Source organism: Ascaphus truei, chromosome 2, assembly GCF_040206685.1.
Source record: "Ascaphus truei isolate aAscTru1 chromosome 2, aAscTru1.hap1, whole genome shotgun sequence".
Lineage (NCBI taxonomy): Eukaryota > Metazoa > Chordata > Amphibia > Anura > Ascaphidae > Ascaphus > Ascaphus truei.
In genome coordinates, this window is record NC_134484.1 from 476,145,915 (window position 1) to 476,158,793 (window position 12,879).

The following is a 12,879-nucleotide window of genomic DNA, read 5'->3' on the forward strand; positions in this document are numbered from 1 at the left end:
GGACACTCTAAATGTTAGAGGTGCCTGAAACACTGTATCAGAGCCATGTCCGACCGCACTGTTCTAAGGCTGAGATGTGTTTGATACCATGGTATCAGCCGAGTGCACCTGGAGTTAGGTCTGGCGTGGATCTCTGGTCTGGGACCAGAACCCCAAGAGGACAATGCCAGTGTGTACTCCCCTTATTGACCTGTTCCAGGGCTGTGCCTAAAAACCACTGTATCAGCCACATGCATATGGGGTTAGGCCCGGTGTGGATCTCTGGTCTGGGACCAGAACCTGCAAAAAGGAGCTACCAGCATGCACACAAGTGAAATTGGATCAGCCGGAGGGATTCTGAGGTCTGAAAGCGGTTCCCGCTGAAATCGAAAAGAACCGCGTGGTGAGTTTGCAAGATGCAAGCTTCCTGTTTGCAAAATGTGTGGCTTGGCGCGAAAGCCATAGCGGTGCCCCTTTTACATTGCCTGGGACTCCTGGATCCATCAGGGGGAGGAGGCATTGATATAATAGCCACCACATGGGTTGTAGCCATATGCAGCTACCACCCCAACACAGGCACGTTGTGACTGATCAAGTGAGGACTGTGTTTACTACTGCTCCCAGTAACACTGTACCAGAGATGGCGGAAACGTTTTGAACTGCCTGGGGGACTACTATTGCTGCAGATGAATTGCAAAGTCTTTTTCCAACTAGTCTGCCCGCTGTGATTATACACAAAGAAAAAGGACCCCAACGGAGAGCACTCTTTCACTGTACTGATCACAGATATAGAACACAAATATAGGACAAGTGTAGTGCAGTGAGTATCAAGTAGGTGAGCAGTGAAGGGAGTGAATTAAAACATTTTATTGGGAGAAAAACTCAAAAAATATAAAATAAATTAGAACGCTATAGAGTCCAAAGTGTGAATGAGACTCAAAATAGATCCAAAACTTAGAAAGCGAAATATTAAAAGAAGCCGAACGGATAACAAAGGTGGGTGGTACAAATATTCCACCCTCGTACAGTGGATCAGTGGCTATCACTGTGTGATGCTGAACTAATGGTGTTGGCTCTGTATAGGTCCTACCTAATAACCTCTAGCTGTAATATCCCCTGTGAGGGATAAACACACTCGTGATCCCCTGGCAAGAGTACCGTAGGGTCTCAAGGAGATGAGTGGGGTATGCCTCCAACCCTAGGTCGTAGTAGTCCGAACTGAAACCTAACACGATTAGGCTACAGTGTGTGAGGCCAAGTGTAATGGGGGTAGTTTGAGCAATGGCCAGACAATTCCAAAGGTAGGTGGTACTGTGAAGTACTGAAACCAACTACAGCGGAGCACAGTCAGTGCATGTACTAGAAGAGCCACATCAACTTAGGACATGAATGAGTAAGCCGCTCGATATCGGGTACAATTGCCTTGATGTAAAGTGCACATGTGGTCAAGGTAGGGGGCTAGTCCGTATGTGGTTTGCCCAAAAACACACTTGACCAAGGGCATAGAACCACTAGAACATATGCCAGTGCACATCGAGTGCCTAAGGTAATCAGTAGTAACCAATAGGGTATTGATAGTATCTCCTTAAGACACTCTAATCTAGGTAATTGGGCCGTACGTGCAATATGGGATCTGGATAGGGGGGGGGGAAGCCCTGTTGATTAACCCCCGCTCCTAATGGAACCCAGATGAAATCCTCATGAAACACCTAGTCTGGAACAGAGTAGTCCTCAACAAGTGCTACTAGTCACTTGTAGCACCATCTACATTGATAATAGTCAGCAGCACACAGGTGGTAAATGGCTGTGATATATAGATTAGCTAAGGAGTCCAGTAGAACACTGGGTGTTGATAACACCTATACTTAGGTGTACTCTAGGTGGTCTGGATTAGAGGCTAGTCTTAGTATGATTAGCCAGAAATCCTATCCTGACCAATGGCATATAGCCAGTGCACACTTGTATTGCACATGTAGTGCTTGTACTGTAATAGAGCAACAAATCGGCTAGGGAAGAGGTGGCAAATAGTTAACCGACACACATGCCCTTAGATATACAGTACATGGTCTGGATTAAGGGCTAGCCTGTACATGGTTAGCCCAAAATCACATTTAACCAAAGTCAGCAGGTCGGTAAGGAACATAACAGATCGGTGCACAAGTAGTGCCTGTTATACGTAGTAACCACATTTAGGAACAAACATAAAATGTATCCGTCTGCGTGCAGTAGCCCCGGTACTCGCGCTTAATAGCGGTGCACCGAGTTACAAATAACGGTGCTGTATAGTGTGTAACTTGAACCAGTGGCTACGGATTAGATATTAAAATCAGTAAGGCAAGCTATTGCAGATACATAGCTGTAAGGAGTGTACTATTGGAAGCGGTAGTGCTCCGATCACGAGCACAGGTACCGCCGCTTTGACATGATGACGTCACATGCCGACGTACGTTTTGCTGAGCGTGCTTTGTCAAGGCTGGACGTTTTGAACTGCATGGGGGACTACTATTGTTGCAGATGAATTGCAAATACTTTTTCCAACTAGTCTGCCCGCTGTGTGACCATCTGGGGGGGAAACTGGATATCTCTTCCCGCTGTCAGTTGTGCAAAGTCCCTTACCTGCAGCCGAAGTTGCTTACCCTTGGTGAGCCGTCTATGTCCATGCTCTATCCAGAAGAGGTGCGGACCTATACATGGTTGACCCACAAATTGCAGGCCGCAATGCAGTGGTCATCTTCGAATGTAGCCAGGGACTATATGGCGCTGGTCCAAGATATGCTCTGCCCTGACCTATGGGTCAGAGTTGACTGCTGCAGGGAACACTACGCAGGGAGTGCTGACTAGGGAGCTGGGTCTCTGCGACTTAGTCCCGCTTCACCATACCATAATACCGTGCACTTACCCGATTCCATGCCGGCCGGTGTGGATGAGGCTCATCAAGCGATATCCCTGGTGCCATCGCTGGCCAGTTCCAGCCAAAAGAGATTGCTGTTTGCGGAGGATAGCTGCACAGAGGCTGCGGTGCTGGCGTCAACAACGGGACCACGTGGGTGCAACGGCGATAAATGTACCTCCACCGATCCCGCGCCTGATGACTCATCCCTCGCTCCTGCTGGTGATGTTCCGCCCGCTGTCAATGCGCCTGAGGTCATCTCGTCCCTGGCGAAGGTCGTTCCGTATGCAAAGGTGAGCAGCATCAACACCAACCCCTTCCCCGACAAGCCGCGAATGGAACCCATTTGTGCTGCATTGCAGAGGGCTAAAAGAAGTCTTGGATTCCCCCGCGGAGGAGGTAGATCTGGGCTCCACTACTGAAGACACTTCTGATGCTGGTGCAGTTATACCATTGGCGGTCATGGGACGTGGCAGTCAAAACCAGCCAAAACCAGGAACGGATTCCTTACAGTATCTCCCCCACCCCCTTTAGGTGAGAACTCCAGGCTAACAGAATCACTCATAGATCTGGGGGACGTAGAATTGTTCCTGAATTGTCTTAGGCGGGATGTAGACCCAAAATCCAGCAGTTCATTGGCGAGTACCATCGGTGAGAACTCCGGGCAAACAGGATCACTCATACCTGGGGGGCAAGGAATTGTTTGTGAACTGTCTTAGACGGGAAGTAGAAAAGTAATCCAGCAGTTCATTGGCGAGTACAGGCAGTCCTCGGTTATCCGACACAATGCGTTACTTAAAATGGCGTTGGATAGCGAAACGTTGTAAAGCAAAACAGGTTTTCCCATAGGAACACTGTTTAAATGAAAGGTTCTGTTCCTGAAGGCATTTTTAATGCTATAATACACAAAATATTTTACACAGACAATAAGATATGCAGCTTACACAAATTATATAGTGCATATACTGTTTTATATATATAATATAACATAATATATAATATAAAAATATAATATATTATATAGTATAATATATATATATATATTATATACACATAAACCACTTTGCAAAGCGTCGTAAGAGTGTTGGCTAAGCCGTTTTGGTGTTGTAAAAATGAACATAGGTATGCATTGCATAGCGTTGGATAAGCCATTCGTTGTAAAACGAAGCGTTGTAAAACGAGGACTGCCTGTACCATCTTTATACATGAGAGTTGTGGTACTGCGATTTTTGACGCGCAGAAAGCATCACAAAATGATTTGGAAATCCAGAGCTTTGCAAGAACAGGAGAGTCCAGAACAGGGACGTCCGAAAGGCACAAGACAGGTGCCCGGTAGTCGGCGCTAGTCCCAGAGTACAAGACACCGATGAGTAAAACAAACCGGCTGTAAGCTCAAAGAACAGCGCCGCATGGGTAATATCAGGTTAATTGCTTAGCCACGGTATACAAGTCATAGGCACTATTAGAGAGATATGTTGAGGGGTCCCCGTAGGGGAATAAATCAGCAGGGCAAAGCCCAGAGACGTGTTCAAAGTCTCATGGGTAGATAAACTGCTGGAAATAGAAACATAAACCCAAATGAATAATGAATCGGCGTGGAGTTAACACATTACTCACGATATGTCGCTGTGCCCTTTGTCCTCTTGGCCACGCTGAAGCATAGAAGATCCTGCGTCTCTTGTCGGCGTTTTGGAGCCAGTACTTCATGTGGATGTTTTCACATTTTTATGTAGCTCAATAAAGATTTTTTTTATTTTAATCTTTTTTGGCCGGTGAGTTCTGCTTTTTTCCTCGGTTTGGCTGTTACACCGATCCCCTTCTCTACATTACAAGACAAGACACAGTGATTGTTGGTCGGTTGTGGTAGAAGAACATCCTGGAAGAGCAATGACATTGCTCAAATGGGTACGTAGAAGTTTGTGAGAAGCTATTACTCCCAAGGAAAACAGGACAGTGGTTAGCGAGGGTAGAGGATGTCTGGGTTCACTGAAAGATACTGATATTCTTTTGATACAGTCCAGTTATCCCAAATAAGTTGAGGGTCACAGTAGTAGAGTTTATGTAGTTTTCTGCCGTGGCACTGGCAAATGGTAGGGGGCCAGCATTCCTGGGCATCTGAGGTTTAGGGAGCATCAGGTCCGAAGTCTGGACATCTGGGAAGGGTGCAGTAGGCACCAAAGAACAACCAGAGAAAAGCATGCCTGTGTCCACTGTGGGAGCACAAGAAACAGGAACGGACACCACAGGCAAGGAAAAGAAGTCCAACAGGGGTGTTTCAATCTTTGGCGAGGACAATATGAAATCCAAAGGAAACACTTCAGGCACCACACGGGGCCCTGTGGACATAGGAACTGCTAGCAAAGTGAGAAAGCTTGGATCCATACGGACTTTATCTGGTACAGCAGGAAGCAAGGTGAGCGGTAAACCTGACTTAGAAACAGAAGTCTTGGATTTAGAACTGGGTACTTCAAGCACAGAGGAAGGATCAGGACAACATGAACTTGACTGAGTGGAAGTCCCAGAGTCAGAGGCTTCACGCGATACTGTAGGAGAGACAGTACTGAATACCTCTGTTTCGAACACAGGGTCCTTTGAATCTGTAGGAGAAACAGGTACTAAAGAAGGTTCCAAGAGAGATAACCCCGAGTTCGTAGTAACAGCCATGCAATCAGTCAGTAGCGGATACCTCAAATACTGTGGGAGAGTCAATGAGAGACAGTATTGTCTGAGTGGGAATCCCGAATTCAGAGGTTGCATGGGGTACTATGGGGAAAAGAGAGGGAGGGAGGGGTGATGCTTTGCTGTGGAAATCTTAGGATCATCCATGGTTATAACAGGACCTGTAGAACAGTCAGTGAGGGATATGTTTGTTCCAGAAATGAATGCCTGAGAGACAGCAGCGGTTACCCTAGAGAGGGATTCTTTATTTGTGTAACAGAGAGGTTATCACAAATTTTCTGGTTCATATATAACTTTATTTCCCTTATGCACCACCATCATACTTGACTTATACAGACATTACTTCTCTTTATTAGGTTGAGCGGCAGACCTTTTTTTGATTAGTTCGTTCATTGCTTATGAGGTTCTATCACCTCTTACTTTCTGCCAGCTCCCAACCAATGAGCTATATTGCTTTCAATACACACACTCTAGTATAAATAACAGTGAAGCCACTAGACCATGTCAGGCTATTTGTCTAATAGACCAAACTTTGGAGCATGGAAAGCAGAAGCTTTGACTATCTTTACAAATAATATATCAGAAGAATTAGATACTGTACACCAACAGAAGATATTAAACAATATTTTGCGAATTTGGAAAGAACATATAGTCAAAGAACCAAAATGTAGTGGGAAGTGGCCAGTTTGGAAAATTACATCTCATCCAAAATGATTTCTCAAGGTCTTCGAGTGAACCTTTCTCCCTCCCACCAGATTACAGACCAAGGTTTTATTACAAACTGGGAAAATATTATATTACAATGCTCAGCTGACCTGGTGAAATTACTCATATAATTTGAAAACACTAAATTAGAAGCGATCAATGTAGAAATTGACTTATTGCTGGCAGACCTGGACACTTGGAAAAACCAGACTGAATTTGAGAATCTAGAAAACAGACTAAAAAAAGAATATTGAGAAACTGACTGCAGAAATACATATACGCAAACAAAAGAAATACATTAGAGATTCTAGAGACTTTAGAGATGTTTAGATATAAAAACAAAACATATCGAATGAGAAGAGAAAACACTAATCAGGAGTCTTCTACTGAGTGGGAGCAGAGTGAAAGTGACTGTGTTTCCTGTGTTTCCTGTGTTTCCTGTTCACTATCTGTTACACATTCTGACCCTAGGGCCCGTTTTTTTAGATACAGCATCGAGACCAATGCCAAGCTCTATTCTAGGCATCACAGGCCCCCCTACACACACACACACACACACACACACACACACACACACACACACACACACAAGGACAAGGAGGGGGCAAAACAGACAGAAATCGTGAGAAATGGGCCTGCAAAGATCAGGACAAGGGCAAGAAAACTACACAGAAAAACAAACAGAAAAATTACAAGTAACCAACCTTTCCTCTAAGACCCTAACTATAGAACATATGCAGTTATTACAGAAAGGACCATCTTTCTGTCCAAATAGCCCGTTAGACGTTTTCGAATGCGTTAAAGATGTGAACTTGTTTTCACGCAAACTGCTACTACATAAATTCTTCCGCAGAAGACAAGAATTTGCTAATAGAGATACACCATTAGAAAATCTTGACACTCATGATCTTCGTAATCTTCGTATTTTGAACAAATTGTTTGATGAATGTCTAAGAACACCAGGGGAAGGTCCATTCACAGATGTCCGCAAAAAATCTACCTTTATGCCCTCTCTAGACACGAACTCAAACATTGATATGTTTACTAAATTGGTGACAAAGGATATTATGGCACTTCCAAATAAAAAAGCCCCCCACAACCTTAGCTCTAAAGAACTTTCTGCCTTAAAAGATCTGGAAGAAGATCCAAATATTATTATCAAACCGGCAGATAAAGGCGGAAATGTGGTGATACAAAATAAAGAGGCCTATGCCACAGAATGTTTACGTCTGTTAACAGATAAAGAATGCTATAACATCCTACCATCAGATCCCACTCAGACATTTCCGAGTGAACTACACTCTATCATACAAGAGGGTGTAGACAGTAAAGTTATATCCAAAACCGAAATGGATTTTATCTTGATAAAAACACAGAAGATGGCAACTTTTTACTGTCTACCCAAAATCCATAATCCAAAATCCATAATCCCCCACACAGTGGGTATATAAACTGTTGCGCATTTCCTTCGATTTAAAAGTGACCTTTATAAACCGCACAACGATTTTGTGGGTAAACTACTTTATTTCACACTCACCCGTAATTATTTTCTATTCAGTGGTAAGTATTACAAACAAGTGAGGGGTACCGCCATGGGAACCACCGTCGCTCCCACATATGCTAACCTATACTTTGGTTGGTGGGAGGAGACGGTGGTCTTCAGTGACAATATGGCAACACACACTGAGCATGTAGAGTTGTGGGCAAGATACATCGATTATGTGCTTCTCCTATGGAAGGGCACGGAGATACAGCTTCAGTAGTTCATTGACGTACTGAATATTAACAACCACAACTTTAAACTCACCTACCAGCACCATAAGGAACATCTAGACTTTCTAGATCTCACAATAATCAAAAATAAGGAGGGCTATATAGAAATAACTATATTTCGGAAACCCTCATCAATAGTCTGCTTAGGGCTGAGAGTCAACATCCCACCCACATGGTAAGGAACATAACGATGGAGCAATTTTTGCGGCTTAAGCAAAATTGTACCACTCTTGAGGGCTTCAAACAGAAATCTGTTGATATGAAATGCCGCTTCCAAACAAGAGGTTACTGTAACAACAATATAAAGAAAGCATACCATCGTGCTCTCACCACACCGAGAGCACAACTGCTTACAGATAAGAAAAGAATAAAGACGAATGAGAATAATATCTTTTTCATTGGTACTTTCAGTAACCAGTGGTCATCCGTTCGTCAGATTATGAATAAATACTGGTATTTCCTGTTGGAAGACGGTGATCTCAAAAAAATCCTTACAAAGAACCCGAATATGGTGAGTTGAAGGTCCAAAAAACATTCGTGACCGCTTGGTACACAGCCACTTTCAAAATGCACCAGCCAGAACATGGCTGGGGGAGAAACCGAATGGTTGCTACCGGTGCGGGCACTGTAAGGCCTGCCAAGCCATTAGAAAAACGAGACTTTAGTAATTCAGCGAGCACAAAGACGTTTTTCATTCGTGACTTTGTAAATTGCCTTACCAAGGGAGTTATTCATCTTGTTGATTGTAAATGTGGAAAACTTTACGTGGGAAAAACTCACCGCCAACTTAAAGTGCGAGTATTAGAACACGTTGGTTCAATAAGGAACTCTTTGGATACCCCTGTGGCACGCCACGTGATAACAGCACACAACAGTGACAGTGGCGTTTTACGCTTCACCGGTATTGAACATGTTCCATTAGGACCACGTAAAGGGAACTGGGATCAAGTGCTTTCGCAACATGAAACAAGATGGATTTTTAAATTGCAAACTCTGAGCCCTCGTGGCCTCAATGACAGATTCATTTTTTCTCCCTTCCTGTGATCAGTAGCAGTCATTTAACCATCCTTTTCTAAGTGTCACCATCCCTACCATGTCTAATAGACATCTAGGGGGATCCTGGTATATAGGGATTAATAACCGCATAGTCCGTATTGACTATTAGAGGCGGACAAATAGGGGCATTCATTCCTACAGCATTGATCCCAATGAGCATGTTGTGTATGTGTGTAGGTGTGTATATATGTGGGATGTACATACAAATATATATGTGTGTGTGTATATATATATATATATATATATATATATATATATATATATATAAATAAAACACAGAGAAGCCTGCAACAGACCTATATCAATACACTGTGCTAAAACCAGTACAATAAGGTGTAAGTAATAACACCACTGGCGGTGCTGGGGATGATAATAACATGTAAAACTGCACAGAAAAAAAGAATCCCCTAATAGCACTCTAGCATACAAAGGTAACAAAATGTATTAATCACAAATACAAATAAACATGCATGGGTTAAAAAGGAACAGTGGTGTCCTCCCTGCTGTAGAATAGTACTAAAACTCTTTAAAGACAACATAACAAGCTGAAATAAGCTGTTACTGAGTTAGAATGCAGTCTAAGAGGAGAGCGGACTAGGACCCTTTGAGAAAGTCACAGCACGTGACAAAACGTGTCAGGGAACGGAACTGCGTCATCACGCAAGCGCATGACGGGCCGCATCGAGCGCAGATTCACATTGCGACCAGCTGACATTTAAGTTAGTACCCGAACTCAAAGACTGCATCATTGATTTTAAGGAACCTTTCGACACACGCACCAGAGAACATCTACCAGCAGCTTCAAGTGAGAGTTGAACTGCAGGGTCTGGATGCCGAGTGACCAGAGTTGGCGGTGATATATCACACACTGCTTGATTTTAATTTACCCTTGTGAGTGGATTTTCTACCCCCCCGATCCCCTTCCCCCTTTCCCAAATAAATGTGCTGTATTACGCTATGGGGCGTGAACGCTCTCTTCTTTTTCTCCAATATATATATATATATATATATATATATATATATATATATATATATAACATAAACAGAAGAGCGAATACCGCATCACTACCAATAAGTAAAGCAAAGTCAAAACCTACCTAAATCAGAAAAATATATCTGAAAAAGTTATAGCAAAAGTATAAGCTGTAGGTGGTGCTAGAGGAAAGAAATGAATATGGAAACACAGAAAAAGAAAACCTCTAAAGTAGCACTCAGACAAGTGTTTGCAAAAAATAGAAAGGGTACTTTAATTAAATTCAAAAGAAATAACAGACATACAAACAACTGACTGGAGAGCCTGCCTAACTAAAAAATGAAAAAAACAAATGGACAGAAAAAAACAAAATTTTTTTAATACAACACAATATAATAGACCCCCAAAAAATATGAAAATATGATGCCCTTAAGAAACTAGCTTACTGTGGGAACAAAAGTTCCCGCAATAAAGCAATATAGACCGGCCGGTCACCACATATATAAGAGACTGAAAAACATCATAGGTCTACATAAATAAGCATGGAAAAATACACAAAAAATAACATAAGTGTTATGCTGATAGCAGTAAAAATGTCACTAGCAAAATGTAAACCTATTGCAACTCAGGTGATGCTAGAGCAAGGGAGACATATAAATGAGTATATTTAGTGATCCAAATACATAGATTGAAGCAGATGGGAAACAAAAAAAAGGGAGGGATAAAATAACCCAAGATACTCAGCTCCTTGATGTAAAGATACTGCAAACATAAATCAGCACAGCACAGTCCACTGAAAAAGTCCAAGCATGTAGGACATAGATGGAAGTCCAAAATAGGGCAGAGGCAGGCAGGATCAACAGCAGCAAAAATTAAAATTAGCCCACTAACGCGTTTCGGCAACTAAGCCTTCTTCACGAGTGGTACTAAGGCTATGTAGCAGGGGCATTTAAATAGTTAGCAGACAATTACAAAATTCGCGCCAAAAAAACACATATAACACATGAAATCAATTACTTTGGTAATACATGCTGTTGATTGGTATCGGTGGTGTTTTGCAGCTGTGTGGTAAGATGTTTTGATGCTGGGATATTCCCAGTATCCACTTCCTGAAGCGAGGTGTCTTTATCAAACCCTCGCGAGAATTGTGCATGAATCTCCACACATGCACACTGTGTTGTAGCTGTTGCGCCCGCCATCTTTGTTATGGTAATGACTTTTGCCATTAGTGATGTCATTTCCTATAGCAGACGAGTGAAGAGTCTCACGAGATTTGTCCCTTACTTCCCGCACATGTGCAATGCATATTGCTCTATTGCGGCGGCCATTTTTGAAAGGGTAAAATAGCCCTCAGCAGAATTCTGAGCTTTATTGGACAATAACGTAAGGGCAAGTCCTCGCGCATGGGCAATATATGTTAAGATGCCCAGACACTTCATTCAGAGTGTCACAGCAGAACAATGAGTCCACTTTAGATAGCAGTAACAGCATCCTTTATATCTTCGTAACACCATTAGATCACAATGCAACGACCACCTATTAAAGCATTTGTTTGGTGCATCTGTAATAGGAATTTCATCCTTAAAGATATCCTCATTGATTGGTTGGTATCCTAATCTTTTGTTGGTGGATACCCATACACATAGGGGGAGTAGTATCACATCTGGACAATAGGGTGGCATCCCATGCAAGTACAGAAGCAACCTGCATATAAGGGATAAAGGCTGATCTATGATGATGAGAGAAAAGAAAAGACGAAAGTTAAAGCAGTTTTTACAAAACATCCCGCAGCTTGGTTAGGACACATCATTGATACTGTAGTTTGGGAAACAGAAAAATAAAGGAAAATGTTATTATACCAAAATATCCGCAAATATAATAAAAGGAGGACGGTAATCGGGGAAAACTGTCGAGACTGCTGATAAATTAATTATAAAAAAAACAAATCAAAACCTAATTCCTTTAAACCAAAATCCTCCATAAAACGTATATAACACTATTACTTAATTGTTTCCATGAGGAATCTGCAGTAACACCTATAATTGAAAAACAAGATGATGGTTTAACTTGCAATGAAAACAGAAATGGTAGATGATGGAATGAACAGGTCACATTATAGGAACATAGAAAAACCCAAATAGTCGTTAAGACCATTTGGGAGCATTGAACCTAGCATGACAATCCACCTGCATTCGTGTTGTAAGAGTGTTCTCTCTAAGTCTCCCCCGCGTATTCCCAGGGATACACGCTCTATAGCAAATGCAGAAAGAAGCGAATTGTCTGCGTTATGTTCCTGCAGAAAGTGTTTAGCTACCATTGTAATTTTCTTGAAAAATTCTAGGTCCCTTTGAGCTGTTTTAATATTCCTACTATGTTCCATTATCCTAAAGCGCACCTCCCTAGTTGTCATACCTACGTATATCTTATTGCAGGGACACAGTAGGCAGTAGATTACTCCTTTTGATCGACAATTCAGAAATTGCTTTATCGTGAACTCCTTTATGCCCTTGCTATCCTTAAAAGTGGATGTAGATTTTGTAAACTTGCAAGCAGGACAGCCACATTTAAAAAAGCCCTTCCTGTCAAAAGTAGACAGGAATGTCGTAGTGCTTGGTATAGAGTAGTGGCTGTGGACCAATTTATCTTTTAAGTTTGGTGATCTTCTGCTTGTAAGTTCCACTTTAGGGCCTAATTTCTGTTGAAGATCTGAATCAATCATAAGAATGGGCCAATGTTTTTGAAGGATTTCACGCACCTGATTCCATTGTTGATTGTACGTGCCTATAAATCTTATTTTATTGGAATCTTGTTGTTTTAATTTTGG

General features: G+C 42.3%; 1 protein-coding gene across 1 annotated transcript in view; it reads right to left on the minus strand.

The window, feature by feature from the left end:
* The window catches only part of LOC142488299 (uncharacterized), a 213,635-nt gene that overhangs the window by 158,907 nt on the left and 41,849 nt on the right, over window positions 1-12,879 (minus strand). The window lies entirely within an intron of this gene.